An 11,493-nucleotide genomic window follows, 5' to 3' on the forward strand; every position below is an offset into this window, starting at 1 on the left:
AGATACACAATAGGCCCTGCTGTTTGAACACCACCAATCCTACATTTCAAAGCATTTCACAACTCCAGACTCCATTGCCCAATGATATTTTACTCTAAAACACTACATCTTAAGACCTGAAAGAAATCCTTCAACCAAAACATAAACCAAAACCTGAGCATAATAGCTAGCCTAAAACACCATCATAACAGAGACAAATCATAAAGAGAGAGCCCTCTCTGATTACAGTTTGGCTAGAAACTGTGATCCAAAGATTGGTTAGTGGTTACCCCGGCCGTATTCCCTTGGGAGTCATAGGGAACAACCTGGGTGTTAACATAATTGGCGACTCCGCTGGGGAATGCTTGAGATTTTTCAATTACTATATATTTTCCATAGCTACTATCAAGCCTGAAATCAGTCAAGAGGCCTTTAATCTGTTTCTGTATCACATTAACAGCTTTAAGGAGGAGCTTGTTTAGGGAATCTTCATCTTAGCTCTGAGAATATATAGCCATTCCAAAATCTTCATCCAGTCCTTTCAGATATAAAAATTTCCTACAAAATCCTAAAAAATAGTTAGAAACTGGCTCCTAAGAAAAATCCACGGCATACTAGGGCAAATCCTGACCCTAATCCACCTATCATTGTTGATAATCCAAATACCATCCCAAGAAACATTAGGAGGCAGAAAAAGCAGGAGCAGCCTGCTGATTTAACCTCAGATTCAGATCATCCTAGCCTTATATCTACCCTGTTCAAGGTCCTTTTCAGGTCTACCCCTAGTTCCCCTAGTTCACCGTCCACATCTCAAAGTCCCCCTCTCATATCTTCATCCACTGCACATATCCCCTTAAACAACACTCTAGGTTCACCCCTACTTGTTACCCCTGTGATACCCACTGTTCCTATTATCCCGTCTGCCCCTGTTAATCCTCTAAATCCTGTAAATATGGCCAATAGATATGCACCCTTGCATATACCAGCTAATGCTGCAGCTCTACCCCAAGATTACCAAACCAAAATTTCATATTTTGACTCCAATGGCCCTCTGACAGCTGCCCAGCATGCCAAGAGGATGCAAGACCATTTTGAGACCTATGAAATAGATGATGACAGTGTCAGAATGAGGATGTTTGTTCAAAGCCTAACTGGGGATGTAAGAACTTGGTTTAGATCCCTGAATGCAAACTCCATTACAACTCCTGCTGAACTGTATCAAGCCTTTACTAGTAGATGGGAGAAGAAGAAAGATCCTCTGCACATACTTGGGGAATATGACACTATCAAAAGAGGTCCCCAAGAGACTGTTTTGGAGTATTGTGCAAGATTTAACAATGTATATAACTCAATTCCACAAAATTTAAGGCCTCCTCCTGATTTAGCCTTGTACAAATTCCCTGATGGTTTTGACCCTGACATGGCCTATCAGTTGAAGGAAAGAGACTGTCAATCCCTTGAAGAGGCCCAAAGGGTTGCTGTCACAGTGGAAGCCAACCTAATTGCCAAAAGAAACAGGGCAAGGTTGGAAAAGAGGACTGTTTTCAAAGAGGAACCCTCTGCCTTTGATCAAAAGCTTGATGCCATACTAAATGGAATGAAAAGATTAGGTGATAGAGTGGAATCGGTTGAAAGAAAATCATCATGGGAAGCACCACAAAACAACCCTCCTAGGAATCCAAATTTTAGGAGAACCCAAAACCCAGGCATTGGCAAAACCAGTGCTGATCAAGACATAAGACCCCCTTTCCAAGAAAATTATGCAGAAACTTCCACTTCAGCAGAGCCCAATGAAGATCCGGAGATTAATTTAATAGGTCTAGATGGTGAAAGTCAAGTTTTCTTAACACAAGAAGATCATGAGGACGAGGAAATCAAACTGTTCCAAACTAAATCAGGTGAATCCTTTGACTTTAAACAAGGCTATGATACTGTTGTTTATGAAGTCCATAAACAATACAAGCTGAGGAGCGGAACTGTGAATGTTAGCCAGCCTGAAAAGAAAAAGGATAATCAGCAGCCTGAAAAAGTTATAGTCACAGAACCTAATGACAAAATAAATTCACCTACAGAAGAAGTGATGGTTGAAGAGATCACTGAACCACTGTCCTTAAGACAGCAGCCTCTGGCCACTTCATCCTCGCATCCTAATTTAAATATTACTCCTCAAGAGATAAGTAAAAAGGGTAAGGCCCAGAGTCAAGATAAAAATCAAGAAGGAGATTTAATGAACAAGGAAAGGACTGTCACCTACAACCCCAAGGCCCAATCTGAAAAACCCTTTGACTTAGAAACTGAAATTGGCAAAATAAAGATAGCTATTCCTCTCTTGGAACTAGCCAAGCATGACATCTATAAACTACAAATCAAAAGGTCCCTTCAACTCACTAGCAACAAAGATGATGTCAATGTGCTGGATGACACCCCAGAACTCCTGTTTGGCCCAGAAGTGGATGGAAAAACAGTAGTCACAGGGGTACTGCCTTTCTATGTCAGTTTGCATATTCATGATAAAATATTACATAATGCAATGTTTGACTCAGGTGCCTCTCACAATCTCATGCCAAAAGCAGTCATGGAGAGATTGAATTTAGACATAACAAGACCATATAAGGATCTGTTTTCCTTTGACTCCAGCCAAGTCAAGTGTCTAGGTCTCATAAAAGATTTATGCGTGTCTTTGGTTCAATACCCAAACAAGACAATCCTAATGGATGTGGTAGTTGCTGATATCCCACCTAAGTATGGGATGTTGTTATCAAGATCATGGGGAGCTAAACTCCAAGGTTCCCTGCAATTAGACATGTCATATGCCACCATCTCTGTTTTTGGGCAACCAAAAAGACTGTACAGAGAAACACTAATGAAGTACATGGTCAGCAGTGAAGAAAAGCCTCAAAATTTTCCTATATATGTTGTCCATTCAGACATAGACTCATACATTCTCTTCAATGACACCACAACTCCCCCAAAGGGTAAGGAGGACTCCAAGACACTCATACAAGAGGAAGACTCAAATGAAAGAATTATCACCCATGAAACAACAGTCAATCAAACACTAGATGTTGCTGCTGCCCTGGTTGTCAAGAACATCCAATCAAACGATGAGACTGCCCTAGAAGACAAGCTAGAGAAAAAACCACAACTATTGCTCACATGGCCAGCCCATGAACAGATCATAAAATCTCCTTCCCAACAAGATATTCTATGGTTCCTTGAATTTGATGGCTCAGTCAACAAATTAGGGGCAGGAGCTGGAGTTTGGGTACACAATAAAGAAAATAGTCATGCAGAAGGCAGAACCTATAGATTGAATTTCAGATGTACTAATAACATGGCAGAATATGAAGCTCTTTTACTAGGACTCAAGTTGGTAAAATTCTTACAAGCTGCCAGGGTTTCAATCATGGGTGATTCAGATTTAGTTATCCAACAAGTGAAAGGAAACTTTGTCACCAATGACAAAAGACTAAGGACTTATAGGTCTGTTGTTGCTGAGGTACTAAACTTTTTCTCTGAATTCCAAATTACTAAAATTCCCAGAACCCACAATCTACATGCTCATAGTTTAGCCACCTTTGCAAGTACCTGCAAGTTTCCCTTGGAGCCCCATCATTGTTTTACAGCTGAGGTAAAACACAGACCCTCCATTCCAAACAATGTTAATGATTGGCAAGTATTTGAGGATGACAAGCAAATAAACCATTTTTTGACTCTGCAGCAAGAATTTGCAGGACTAAATATTGACAATGAGACAGCAAGTCAATCACAAATATTTGATGGAGCAAGTCCATCACAAATACAGTTTCAACAGATTGCTCACCCAATATCACCTAGAACTGCAAAACAAATGCTGAATCCAACTATTTTCAATATAGAAAACATCCAACAAATTCAACAAATTAACTGTGAAGAGGAAGTGTCCAATGCTGAAACTGAAATCATTGAGCTGAAAGACAATTTTCTACCAATAGGCCTAACCCCACTAGAAGACATCTTTGACTCAAATGATATTCCCAGAAAACCAAAAATGCAGCCCTTAAATGCAGCCATTGAAGAATGTAACATAGGTACAATTGACAAACCCAAGATAATTAAATTATATGCTTCCTTACCTCCTGACCAAAAGCCAAAATACATTGACCTCTTTAAAGAGTTCCAGGATGTTTTTGCATGGAGCTATGAGGACCTAAAGTCCTATGACACCTCTGTAATCCAACACACTATCCCTCTCAAACCTGATCAAAAGCCCTTTAAACAAAAACTGAGGAGAATCAATCCTATGCTTCTCCCAGCAATGGAACAAGAGGTACAAAAAATGTTCAAGGCAGGCATCATAGCACCAATCAGATTTTCTGAATGGATCTCCAACTTAGTCCCTACAAGAAAGAAGACTGGTGAAATTAGGCTGTGTGTGGACTTAAGGAATCTGAACCAAGTATCCTTAAAAGACAACTACCCCTTACCCAAGATGGATCACATTCTTCAAAGGGTGGTAGGGGCCTCAAGGATCTCATTACTGGATGGATTTTCAGGCTTCAATCAAATCCTAGTTCACCCTGATGATCAGGACAAAACAGCATTTACAACCCCATGGGGAACTTTCAAATATGTAAATATGCCTTTTGGATTGAAAAATGCAGGGGCAACATTTCAAAGAGAAATGGACATTGCTTTTGCAAAGGAGATTCATGACTTTTTAGTCATTTACCTAGATGACCTTACACCTTTCTCAAAATCAGACCAAGAACATATAAAACATCTGAGATAGATCTTCCTAAAATGCAGAAAATATGGAATCTCCTTGAATCCTAAGAAGTCCCTCTTTGGTTTAGAAGAAGGCAAGCTATTGGGCCACATCATTTCTAAAGATGGCATTAGAATTGACCCAGATAGGATACAGGCTATCCTACAAATGCCTCACCCAAGAAATGTCAAAGAGTTGCAAGGATTCTTGGGAAAAATCAATTTCTTGAGAAGGTTTGTCCCAAACTTAGCAGAACTAATCAGATTATTAAATAACATGCTAAAGAAAGATTCAAAAGTAAAATGGACTGTTGAAGCCAATCAAGCATTTGAAAGTATAAAATTGGCCCTTACCCAAACCCCAGTGTTGACCAACCCTCAGTTTGACAGAGAATTTATCATTTTCTCTTTTGCCTCCCAACATACTATTGCTGCTGTTCTATTACAAAAAGATGACCAAGGAAATGAGAAGCCAATTGCTTTCTTTAGCAAAGCTCTCAGAGATGCACCTTTAAAATATCAAATCATGGAAAAGCAAGCTTATGCTTTAGTCAAAGCCATTAAAGACTTTAGTATTTATATCCTTTATTCCCATGTTATAGCATATGTGCCAAGTCCTATTGTCAAAGACATTCTCACCCAAGAAAATTTAGAGGGTAGAAGAGGAAAATGGATTGCCAGCATTTTGGAATTTGACATTGAGATAAAACCTACAAAACTAATAAAAGGGCAAGGCTTGGCCAAATTAATGACAGAAACAAATTTTCAAGCCTTAGACATTAACCAGTTGGATAGTGAATCGGAGCTGGCGACTCCAAAGATCAATGTAGCCTTTGAACAATCCCCCTGGTACTCTGATATCTGTTATGTGTTACAAAACTTGTGTGCTCCCCCAGGACTGTCCAGAACTAAGTGTAGATTCTTAAAAATGAAAACCTCAAGATTTTGTGTGATGGATGGCAATCTGCTTTGGAAAAACCATGAAGGTATATTGCTGCACTGTTTAATTGAAAATGAAGCTGACAATATCATAAAAGAATTTCATGCAGGTGACTGTGGTGGGCACTTGTATTGGAAGTCCACTGTGGATAAAATACTAAGGGCTGGATATTACTGGCCCACCATGTTCTCTGATGTCAAGAAGTTCACCACCTCATGTCATAAATGTCAAGTGTTTGAGGGAAAGAGACAGTTGCTGCCACTTCCCTTGAGGCCTATTGCAACAGAGAGACCTTTTCAACAATGGGGATTGGATTTCATTGGGGAAATTCACCCCTCATCTTCAGGCCAACATAGATGGATCTTGACAGCCACAGACTACTTCACCAAGTGGATTGAAGCTGTCCCATGCAGACAAGCAAATGATTCAATAATTATTCAGTTCTTGGAGAACAACATATTGGCTAGATTTGGCTGTCCTGACAAAATAATAACAGACAATGCTGCTGCTTTCAGATCCAAGAAAATGGTGAACTTCTGCCATAAATTTCACATCACTCTGGGCCATTCCACTGCATACTATCCTCAAGGAAATGGCCTTGCTGAGTCATCAAATAAAAGTCTGGTAAATATCATAAAAAAAGTACTTGAAGAGAACAAAAAGAATTGGCATAAGAAGCTTGTGAATGCCTTATGGGCAGATAGACTAACAACCAAGAGATCAATTGGGACCAGCCCATATGAGTTGGTTTATGGATTAGAGGCCAAGTTCCCCTCATCACTAGGAGTGCCTGTTATGAAACTTCTTCAAGAAAGCCAAGCTGAACCAAATGATATGCAAAGAAGAATCAATCAAATCATATGTCTGCAACAAACTAGAGATCAAGTTTTCAGCAGAGTTCAAGTTCTACAAGAAAAACTAAAGAAGGCCTTTGATAGAAGAACTAAGGCAGAAGATTTTAACATTGGTGACAAAGTCCTCAAGTGGGATGCAAGAAGAGAAGACAAAGGAAAACATGGAAAATTTGATTCCTTATGGAGAGGACCATTTGCTGTCCAAGCAGTGCAAGGTAACAACACTTACTTCCTAAAAAGTCTCAATGAAACTGACTTGGATGAAGGTCCTGTGAATGGCAGGATGCTGAAGCACTATTTTGAATACCACCCATAAGTACAGCATGAGCTTCCATTGTACATACCCAAATGTATATATTACTTTATGTTAAATTGTAAAATGCAGTTTCTTAAGTGTAATTAATTATCAGCAAAACATGAAAAGAATCAGAGGCCTACCAAGAAGAGAAGCACACAATTTTGGCATTCCAAAGCAGCAAACTTCGAATTCATAAAAACAGTCAAGGGCCAAGGCATTCTGACCTGTTGTTCTTGGTCTTTCAAATGAAAAACCATCCCCATGTGGAGCCACTGTTAGCTACCTATACCAATAGGTTTCATATTTCATGATTGACTGTGAAAAGGTCCAAATATGCTTTGCTTTGATGATTCAAAGATCACATATTTCCAAGAGAATCCAATCTGTGATTATAGCCTGGTATGAACTTAAATTTTGATGAATGGACCAACAGTCTAATCTGGACCATGTCATGTTTTAAATTTTTCAGTTATAGAATAGAGAAAGGAGTCTGTCCAAACTGTTTAATCTTGGCAGACAAGTAGTTTAGGTAGAGAAAAAAGGCTCCCAACAGCTTAATCTGGGACCTTGGAAGAAATAAGGGTAGAAGTAGATAGAAAAACAAAAGAAAAGCCAAAGAAAAGAAAAGGCAAGTAAGGGTCTGCAAGTCCAAGTGCACCCTCCAAGAAGAAATAAAAAAATGCTAGGCAAGTAGTTGGGTAAGTAGTTGGGGTTGCAGAAAGGTTATCTTTACCATTGCAGGTGTGTTAACTGTGTTTACCAAAGCAAAGTCAATCAATTGAGAAGGTGTTCTTCATCAAGTTGTAGCAGGAAGCATGTCTAACCTCCCTCTTCCCCTTGTTCATTTTATTACTAACACTCCCTCATGAGTCAAGATTCATGGAAGAAGATTATGGTTTCATGGTGGTTCTTGTTCCTCCACTAGCCACATTTCTTGTGTAAAAATCTTTTCATTTTGATCTACTCTTTAAGCCAAGTGGTTCACAAATAAACTTAGTGTTTTCTCCCTTCATTCACCCCCCCATCCATATTAACTCTAACTTTACTATATAAATTCCCTATATCACCTTTCCCCTACTAATATTAACACCATGGTGTATAAACCCCAAATTTTGTATAAATACCCCTCCCCTTGGCATTATAGCCATATGTTCTCTAGAAAAGGAATCAAAATGACATCTGGTCACTTGGATGAACCTATACCTCATCTCTCCCCCTTGCATCAAGTCATTCCACTCATTAAACCATTATTTGCAAAGAAAAACCCTATACAAGCCCCTTTCTACCCATAACCCCTTTGAAATCATGAAAAAATCCAAAAAACCCACTTCTGCCGCTTAACCAAAGTTTCGGCGCGCATATTTGATTTTTCGAAATACATTGAAAAACCTTACTAAACACCATACCCCGATGATCCTCCGCCTAAGCGCGCATCCCGAAAATAAATATTAAATAATGTCGCGCCTTTGCCATATCCACCGAGCATGTCATCGACCCGACCGCCGTCCGATCAAGCATCATGGATCCAACGGTCCTTATCGATATCGGAAGGGCCCCGACGTCCGACAGATACCTTCCGATATCTGTCAAAAGGGTTACGTCATGCGGTCGCCACGCGTCTCCACCACAGCTCATCGAAGGTACGCCTAACAGATACCTCCCCCGTACCATAAGCAGTGCGATATCAAACCGCTGGCTGTTTCCGGTTTCAGTTATCCCGCCTGTACTATGTCATCCCACGTCAGTGCCACCATGCCATCACGTCAACCGTTGCGCCCGACCTTCTGCCGATCTGTCCTGCCACTTCACCATCCCCGTGGACCAATCAGAGCCCGCCACCTCACCTATGTCGTCAACCGGCCCTGACCCCACCTATGACGTCATGCTGACGTCAGCAGAAAAACGCGCCAAAAGTCCAAAAAACCAATATAATAGCCAAATGTCGCGTTTTTCTCACTTTTCTACAAAAACGCCCGTTGCTCCTGCATGCGATTTTTACGACCAAAAGTCTACCAACCTGCAGAACCTGACCAGGAGACCGGCGGCACACCATTTCCACAGTCATCCGCGACCATTGCTTACTCTTTACCAGGTATTCTCCACTGTAAATCCTTCACGTACCTGCTTTGTCTGTAAATTCCCTCAAAAGAACTTATAACGGAAAAACTCTTGAATTCACCGGTAGAAATCCTTGCACTTGGCCCTTTTACAGTTGTGAACTCGAAGAATACTAGCCGAGCCTTGTTTGCCCATACTTTCACTAAAAACTAAGTTTTGTTCGCGCAATCGCGAAAGACTCATTTAAACTAAGTTTAACCACTGAGAAAGACAGAGTGAGGCCAGGCACTGGTCTTATTTAAACATTAAACAGTATTTCAATTGCTGTTTATAAGAACTACTCTCTGTTCCTTATAAATTCACCTTCCCTGGTAAAGAGACACTCCTCTATATTGTCCTGCTCAATTGAAACCACTTTACACCTAATTCAGAATCCTCTTTGGCAATGGAGACACCTGTAGTACTAAATGTTCAGCCTCTGAATGCCCCTCAAAGGAACTTGGAATGGCAAGCCTTGGCAGATATGGATTATCAGATTGCAGAAGAGATGTTGATGAGGACCAAGTTCCATATCCACCTGCTCAATGAACTTAAGGCCAAGCATGAAACTGGAGCAGATGTGTTGGGTATATGGGATTCTTTTCTTCCTATTTTTAAGTTGCCTCAAGTCAATCAATTCCCTGATTTGATCCATCTTTGTGCTAAATATTATGACCCTACCCAGAGGGTTGTGTTGGATCCTTCTGGTTCTGCCCTCTTTTACATCACTCCTGAAGCCATCAGGAACATGCTCTGCTTCAAAACTCAGAGAAAATTGGTCCCCTTGTCACTAGTAGACTTGATAAAACAAGGGAATAGATTGACAGATGCCCAAATCACTAAGCTAAATCAGTTATACATTGACTCTGATTCTGTGCAATATCCTCCTCTGAATCAAGTATACCTTAACCAGTTGGGCAGGGACTTGGTAGATATGATTAGTCCGATTTTGGGCTATAGCTCAATAGAATTGGTAGACCAAACTGTGCTGGTAATGATGCTGATGTTCGCTCCGGGCAGACTTCCAGTTTGCTATGATTATGCCACCTACATCTCTGACAAAATGCATGAGCAGCTAATGAATTTATCCAGAGAAAAGATGTTCAGATACACCTCCTACATTTACCATTTGATCTTCTACCATCAATATGAGAGATTTCATTTTCCAATCAAAAGAATGGATGCCCAAGGCAATCCCAGATCAGTGGTCTATTGGTCCTCTGTCTTCCACACTACACCTGAGTCTCCATACACTTACTGTGAATTCATAGATCTGTTCATCCATCCAGCTATGGCAATGTTGATGAGCTCACCTCCTCCGAGACTCACTGATGACATGCAGAGAATTCTTCAGCTATCCAAAGCTTACAACATTGGGGATTGGTACTTCTACCAAAACCACACTGTCATCAGGATATATGGGTGTGATTTGCCTCCATTCAGATTACCTAAGTATGTGCCTATGAGGCTATTTTCCCTAGAGTACTTTAGGCAATTTGGCCGGGTTGATGTGCTTCACTTTTCAGGAAAAGGCAAAAAAGCACAGTTAAAGGTGAAAAGCCAACTTGGCCATTTTATCTATAACGAGAGGGAGCAGGGATGGAAGGAAGCAGATAGAATGCTTGAGTCCCTTGGCCTGCAAACCAGTTTCCTATGGGCACCCTATGACCCTAATCATTTAATAACTATGAGGAGGCTCAAATATAAGTTATCTTCCTATGATCACCATAGTATCCCTCACATTGAAAAATATGCAAACCAAGACAAATGGAGGAGAGGGACCTTAGAAGAGCCCATGTCACAAGAAGAGCTAAACCAGAGGGCACTAAGGAATCTAAGGAATATGGCTGACCTTGAACTTTGTTCACAGGTATTCACACTTCCAAGCACACAAGTGGGAGCAGCTGCATCCTCCTCAACTCCCAAACAGCAAACTACCAAGGCCACTGAAAATATATCCAGCAAAGGCAAAGAAAAAGAAATGGAAGCAGAGCAGCCACCTCAGGAGAAGATACAGCAGCAGCAGCAGGCAGAACAACAACAGCAACAGGGTACACAGCAAAGAGAAGGACAGCAGGAAAAGGAGCAGCCTACACAGCAAGAAGGGGCAGTTGAGGCCCAAAACCTCACTGACCAACAACCTCAAAACATAGTGCCTCCTAGGCAAGAAGCTGCCAATGAAACATCAGTCCTCCAAACTCCACAAAGGGAGGATGTTAGTAGAAAAAGGGATAGAGAAACTCCCTTAACCACATCAGCAAGCCAGGGGGAGAAAAGAGAGAGGATAAATCCATTCTCTGAGGAAGAGATGCCTACAGGGCAATCTTTGGGTATGGGCATGCCTAGTATGGAGGCATCTGCAAGTTCCTTCCAGCAAGAACAAGAGAGAACAATGGGAGGAGAAGTCAGCTCCTCCGGCCAACAGAAAGAAGGTGGACTCAGTATCAAACAGCAGTTCATCGACATTAAGAGGAGAAATGAGCCTATCAAGAGATAGTTGTACAATCATCTGTTAAACATGGCTCCCACTAATCAGCAAAGACTCATGTCTGTCTGTTATCACAAAATCATGTACTGAT

The sequence above is a fragment of the Pinus tabuliformis genome, chromosome 5_1, assembly GCF_031772625.1.
Source record: "Pinus tabuliformis cultivar Carrire ecotype Pingquan chromosome 5_1, CPIR1, whole genome shotgun sequence".
NCBI lineage: Eukaryota > Viridiplantae > Streptophyta > Pinopsida > Pinales > Pinaceae > Pinus > Pinus tabuliformis.